General features: G+C 39.3%; 1 long non-coding RNA gene across 1 annotated transcript; it reads left to right on the top strand.

Annotated features, from left to right (window-relative positions):
- The first annotated feature begins 426 nt into the window (after positions 1-426).
- Positions 427-5,327, top strand: LOC124145394. Its single transcript, XR_006862549.2, has 3 exons — positions 427-468; positions 702-731; positions 5,056-5,327. It is a non-coding gene; the product is annotated as an uncharacterized LOC124145394 (long non-coding RNA).
- The last annotated feature ends 2,260 nt before the right edge of the window (positions 5,328-7,587 follow it).

Below are 7,587 nucleotides of genomic sequence, written 5' to 3'. Positions count from 1 at the left end.
AATTGGAGTTGAAACTTGGATTTAGACATTACACAACGAAACATCAACATATTTATGTATATTTTTCAAAGATACTGTCTATGAAAGATAAAAAAATGAGTTCATCTTTAATATTCTTAGCTTTTATGTGAAGGCACCGAAGTCAGCACTAGGCAATGGTCAACAACTTTTAAACAATATAGTCTTTGAGATGTAATACTGATTATGATAGTTGAAATGAGATCCCTTGAAACACATTGTTGTTTCACATGTTTGTAAGACATGAGCTCCCATTTGGTGAACGATCATGGTCACGATTTGTATGTCATTCCTAGATACTATTCGGAGGAATTTGTATGAGTACATGTATAATACCGATGTGTCTGTGCCAGGAAGTACCTGGAGCCATTGCACAAAGAAAGGGGCTATGCAGGGAGAGACAGTCAAGGGTTGTTCTTACCAGATCGAATGGCTTTCGATGTATAAAACGTAAGTGTTCATTCTTTGCTCTTGTATTTATTGAAGTTAACAGTGAACTAACTGCACCATGATAAGTAACGATTTGTAATAATACTCAACAGTCAATGTCCCTTTCACAAATACAATTTATTTTTTTAATACTTGATGTGATATGTTCAAATGGACGAGAATTTTGTAAGCCATCCTTATTCAGTCATACAATGTCTACTGGAGCAATGTTGTATTTGCATTGTTACTTGCAGTGGCGCAGCTATTGAAAGGGACACACTCAGGTAATTCCGAATAACGTTGCCTAATTACACTGTCTTTAGGTGGGCCATATTATAAAGCACGTATTTCACTCAATACGTCTTGCCCTTTCGATACAATTCACTGGCTCTCCTTAGTATGTCGGTGTGAGCGCCTGAAGGCGTTACCTTCATCCAAAGACGTGCTGACGCTGACAGTCTGTCAGACATGATTAAAAAAACGAAGCCTTTCAAGATTTATCCTGTCATCGACTCCTTTTTCCCTTACCTGTAGGCTGTAAATGCGGTGTTACAAACACAACAGATACATATTTACTATCATGTTTATTAATATTTAGGTAGGGGGCACGCGATTCGCTGTGCAGAGTTGCGTCCCTTGGGCACGCCAGAAACCTATGATTGTGGGTTCGAATCCCAGTTCGCCCCAATTATGTTTCTAGGTTTGTCAGCACCATACACGTGCTCGTGGGTTTCACCGAAGTGGTTAACGTCTGAGACCTGCATCACTTCGGGCTTTCCTCCCACATTAAGCTGACACGCCGTGATAAAACTGGAATACTGTTAAAAGCAGCGTGAAATCCAACTCAATCACTCACTCACTAATATTTAGTTAAAGAACGAGCAGTTTGACAACTGGTTATAAGTTTGGTTAATATGTGATAAAAATGTCATCAATGCCTGTAAAAATCAGATACGCTGGTGCTTATAGATTACACACTTGATTTTAGATTCATAACCTGATCAACCACAATGTTTCTCTAAAGTCAATCCATAAGTATAACAGACAATTATGTTCTTACAGTGAAAACAGACGACTTGGCCCTCCTGTTGTTTGCACCTCATCTGGAAAGATTAAAGACGCCATTGCGTGGCTTCCACCTTCTGAACAGCTCAATAACAACATATGTCCATATAAAACCAAGAAATTCCCTTGCCATGGCATACGTACCAACACCCCGAATAGTTTTGATAGCTACTGTTGAACCGAATAACATCCGAGCCTTCTCATTGCATTCCAATGTCAGTGTCACTGTAAGAAGGGATATATACGCCGTGTCAATTGCAGTGGATGATGCTCAGCAGCTAGTGTTCCTTGCTACGATAATACCATTTAAATGCGTAACTAGTATGACACCTGATGGGAGAAATTTCAAGAAAATCTTCTGTCGAATCAAACCAACGGTCCTTTGCCTTGATACAAGGCGAGACATTGTGTATGTCGCTGACCGTACATCTATCTACTCGTTCACGTATGATGGGCAGGGTTTTCGGAGGGTAACGTCAACACAGAAAGTGCATGGTCTCACACTGGGTGGTGATGGTGACGTGATGTATTACAACTACAAAACCGCTATCATGGAATATGAGTTCAAAAATGGAAAGACAAGAAAAGTAACTGAATTAAATTTTACTGTTAGGAATCTTGTACATAATAACGGTTATTTGTATATGAGTTCTCTGGGGGACGCGTACATCCACGTATGGCATGAGTCAAGCTATTCCCGTTTATTGAGAGCTCCCGGTGTTGATAATCTATTGATAGCTTGAGGATTTGTTTCATCAAAGATCATTATTAGGTTTGTATGAAACATATAAATATAACTATATTCCTTACCATATCCCATACCCGTGCTCGTGGTTTTCACCAAAGTGGTAAACGTCTGAGACCTGTATAACTTTCCTCCCACATTAAGCTGAAACGTCGCGATATAACTGGAATACTGTTAAAAGCGGCAACTCAACTCACTCACTCATTCACCCTTGCCATATCAGGCGTTTCATTTAATCGTTAGTTATCTTTTCGATTAATTGACCATCCACCGATTTCACACTTTGAATTATTGTCACACTCTAATCACAATCTCGTTGTAAATATGACAGTGTGTGTTTGTCTTTATGTTTCAATTTTGTATCGAAAAGAATGTGTGTATGTATGTATGCTTCAATGTTCTGTCTTAAAGTATGTAATTAACGTGGTTATTTACTTTGAAAGGCATTTACTAAGTAAGAATAATATATTTGATGAACAACTTCTTTATTACAAGTAGGAGCGACGTTTCGGTGTGTGTTCTAACATCGTTATCAAGCAAGAGATGTGCAGAGTACGGTTGCCAAGTATATATTCAGGAAGGAGGAAGTGTTTATACGCCTTGTAGATTAAGATATAGTTACACTGGAGTGGATAAGCCTGTGAACACAAAAGGGTAAACATATTGACCAGTGACACCAATAATACAAAAGAGGACTGATTGGGATCTTTGATGAGTTGATTTTATGCAGGGGGTATGTAATAGCCTTGATCACTGTTGACTGATGGGTTGAGTCCAATGATGTTGATGGCTTCTTGTAGTTTTCTGATTTCTGAAGTCTTTGAGGTTGGTGGTGAGGGCTCTAACCACAACCCACTGGATGCTGTGGCTTGTGTGGCAGTCTGATAGAGATGACCTAGTGTCATCTTTGGTAACTAAGCTTTGATGTTCTTTCATTTGGGTTTTATGTTTCGTGCAATTGTGGACAGGCCTATAGATGTCAAACTAAAAAATAATTGTGTTTTTTATTTAAAATGGGTTTCAAACCGAATCTATACTGAACATGCTGTAAATTGAAAATCCACGAACAAGGCTAACAAGAAAACGTCACCATGTATAGATATATGAGAAACCTTATTTGTCCGAACACTGTAAACATACTTTGAGAAATACTTAAAAGATGAAACTTGGTAAGACTGTTGATCAAGGTTAAAATTAAAGTGTCAAGTGTCTTAAAGTTAAACACAACACTAGTCTCTGAGAAAATGGCATCGCAAGTCAGTATCTCGTGTGTCCGCCATGTGCATTGATGACTGCCGTGCAACGTCGATACATTGGATTCTTCTCCACTGCTGGTGGTGCCAATGCTGGTGTTGTGTTGCCCACTGAAGACGGTCCTGGCGATGACGTGGTGTCAGAAAGGGTCCTAGGTGTGCCCTGTGAAATAGGAGGTGTCTGCTCGTCAATCGTCGACGCACGGTGTCCGCACTAACATGTCGCTGGTGTGTCCCCATGGTCTGTCGAGCAAGTTCCGCAGCAGTAACAAAACGATCTTGAAGATGCTGTCAGCAAATCTGACGATCCTGACGTCGGGTAGTGACCATTGGTGCTTCACTACGTGGTCGGTCATCTGTAGTGTTGGTGGTCTGGTACCGTTGCTGGAGCCTGTATATGGTCCTTATGTGGACTTCAGATGCATTGGCTACATGCCTTGCTGTTTGTCCAGCTTGCAATCGTCCAAGGGCTTGGTGTCGCTAATTTCTTGTCAATCTTTGCATGTGGTAGCGATTCAATAACGAAGGAATGTTTGGATACTGTAGCTTTTGCGGCTTGGAAATTGAAAATCCTTGAACAAGGCTTACCTACGAGCCTGTTCCACTTGATTGCCTGTAGCTTTACGTTAAGAGACATATTTATGTTTTAAGGTAATGCACCTCCACTAAAATGGGTAGTTTATTATTTAAATAGGTCATATTTCCTTATACGTTAAGTGTGTCTATACACCTATGCAGCAATATGAAGGATTTTTAAAAAAAATTAAGTTTATATATAATTTAATCACGCTACTCCATGCTAGGCCATAGCAGCGTGAGATAAACTAACATTATCACTGCCCAAAAAATAATAAAATAATGTCCATCAACTGAAAGCCAACCTCTGCAGCACGTTTAGACGTCAATGGGCGAAACACACTATACTTCCTGAGATTGTCCTGAGTTGTCCACCTGTACGAGTCATTAATGATTGACTCCACTGGACAAGGTCGACCATCGTCGATATGTGGACAGAATATGGGTTCTTGTTCACTGTCATTGCGTTCACAAAATAACTTTTCAATATTATCACACTGAAGATTTTCACACCGAACACGGCGTAACACTGACGAGGGGACTTTTTCTTGACAGAACAACCCTCTTTGGGGTTCTCAGGAAACGCAAAGTATTCGTTCTTGGTCAATAATAAGGTCTTGTTTTCAGACTCTTTCATCAAATGTTCATGAAACGAAGCTTCACTTGAGGTAGCCATTGCAAAAGTTGACAGGCAATGGGACAGTATGACTGAATGATATATATAGGTCAATGTCACGTATTGTTTTGACATGTACCAATTGTACTTCTCAGGTTATTTGTTTCTGGTCACTGCCGCCTATTATTTAACTAATTAATTTTTTGGCTTCTAATCTGTTTACTTTATTAAGAAAACAAAGATGATATGTGGAGTTTTGAAATTTGTTAACATCAGATTGATTCATATATATTGTGAAAACTGCATACTGGTCTAAATTCAAATTCTAAATTATGGCCTCTAATTCATTTCAGCCAACCTGTCTCAAGAGGGAATCAGTCAAAATATGTACTGATTGAAACTTCCAAAACCCTTTCCATATCCAGTAGAAATATCTGCAAAACGCAGAGTCGACTGTACGTTTCCGACTATATCATGAACACGTGTTTATGAATCACTATCAAATAGTAATGATATCAGGTGATCAGATGAGCAAATCCTGACCCACCGGTGGCACCCGTCACAAACACATGCAAGGCAATTGCTCATCTGAAAAAACACGGGAACGTATGGTACAAGTCAAAAAAGGGAATTGCAGCGAAAATAATCTTTGTCACTTAGGTGTCAAATTTGGAAATGTCCCCCACATGTCTACCATAAAACCGTTAAAAAGCTTTTCTGAGGCTTTGAATGTTGTAAACGTGATTGTATCTTAATAGTTGTATCTTAATAGTTGTGAAATGTAATCACCAAATGCTGGAGCTGCTGGAATATTGCTCGACTTGAAGGGAAAGTTGACAATCGGACATGCTCACGATATAGTCGAAATGGTACAATTCTTATGAATAGGGAAAGGGTTTTGTTGCTTTTATGATCCCATCAAGCAGTTTGGTACCGCCAACACACTAATGCATCGATCGCACATAGTTTGTTCGTTGTTGAACGCCGCACTCAGCAATATTCCAGCTATATGACGGCGGTCTATAAATAATCGAGTCTGGACCAGACAATCCAGTGAGTGACATCATGAGCATTGTTTCACGCAATTGGAATACGATGACATACATCAACCAAGTCACTCACAAAATGGTATATCTACATCAAACTGACTTAAAACGCGGGTGGAGATGATAGTTCACTGAAACGGGTTCATCATCTCATAACCTTGTACTTTTTAATCTTGAATAATGATGGATTAGAAGTTTTAATGTGATAAGTAGGTCTATTGTCCTTGTCAAGCAGTCCCTTAAAGTCAAATGGGAGGAATTGTTGGACCCTGTACTGGGAATAAAATATTGAAGTTAACAACGGAAATGTGACAAAGGCCATTAACATCACAAATTCAGTTCACTATTCGGTGAGAAAACAATGTGCGAAACATACTACCTTGTGCTTTCCTTGATATGATTGGGATTAAAGTATTGAAGTAAACTTCTCTTTCTTTAAACAACGGAAATGTGACAAAGGTCATTTACATCACAAATAGAGTTCACTATTCGGTGAGAAAAACATACTATTTCTTTAATTGCGTTTGTGGTTTGCGTTTCGTTGCTTTCCTTTATTTTGTTGTGAGTCTTTCTGTGTTTGAGACATTCGCTGATATGTGTATAAAATAAAGCATCGATCATACTTACTTCGTTCCTTTTTGTGGTATGCTGATCATCTGCCGATATTGTCGGTGACAGGGATAGTAGTCTCCGACTTATCATGGAATTGAAATGTTAATCGGAAGATGAATTGGTGATTTTGGAAGAAGTACACGTGAAGCCCTACCTGTGACCGACAATAGTGACGAATATAATCAGGATGATCCCCGTTTTGGACACAGATTGTTTCGGTGTTTAAGTTTATCCCAAATACAATATTTGTACATCAATGAACGACATATCATAGACGCTGTGAATCCGTGTCACTTGCTGACGTGTTACATTACATTATACATATGACGGTATAGCGCCTGTAGGTAGGACGAATACACTTGGTTAATTATCAATAATTGTCTACAAAGATCAAACGGTGTCTATCTTTATAAGGGGTGGGTGTGAGTGGAACCCGCGCCCTAGAATCGAAAAGGAAAATATCTTACGATAATAGAATTACGTTATTGACGTTACATCAAGGCTGCTTGACATTTCCCTCCTAGCCACATTCGTACAATACACGGAATCCATACCAGTATATACACAACACAAGTCTCCAAACAACTAATGAAACGATCGCGGTAATATTCTGTATCTGGCTGGTGACAGTATCCAATAAGTATCCTGACCCACCAGTTGCAATCGATATTTACCTCACACTGGCAGTATGTCATGCATACAGTGACAGGAACACTTGAACAGATTATATATACCTTGAAACGAAGGAAAGAAAAATAAATATGGGTGAGGTGAGGAGAAATTGGGTTTAACCACGCGCCCATGATTATTGCACATATATATCTATGTGATCCTTGTTTTAGCCCTTAATGCCGAGCGCCAGACAGCGTTACAACAAGTACCATTCTTTAACGTCTTTTGGTATGACGCCGCCGGGGATAGAACCCTGGACCTTCCGCTCGCCGGACGTTCCAACACTAGACCAAGGAGGCGGTCGAAAAATACATGAACATCACAGATTGAAGTGTTCACTTATAACAAACACACTGGCATTTGCTCATCAATCTCTCAATAAATATTTCAATTTCAGAAAGTAAGAAACAATTGAAACTTGTCAGGAAATCCTAATAGATCCATGTTTTCATCGTATTTCCCCTCTCATCAGGGCACATGCATTTCCTTTCACGATATGAATACATAAATGACCCAAAAGGTCATGGGAAACCATGACTGATATCATACATACTT

This window comes from Haliotis rufescens, unplaced genomic scaffold (assembly GCF_023055435.1).
Source record: "Haliotis rufescens isolate VD_foot unplaced genomic scaffold, xgHalRufe1.0.p SCAF_14, whole genome shotgun sequence".
In the NCBI taxonomy this organism is placed as follows: Eukaryota; Metazoa; Mollusca; class Gastropoda; order Lepetellida; family Haliotidae; genus Haliotis; species Haliotis rufescens.
The sequence above is the reverse complement of the archived record's forward strand: the minus strand, read 5'-3'. Positions and strand labels throughout refer to the sequence as shown.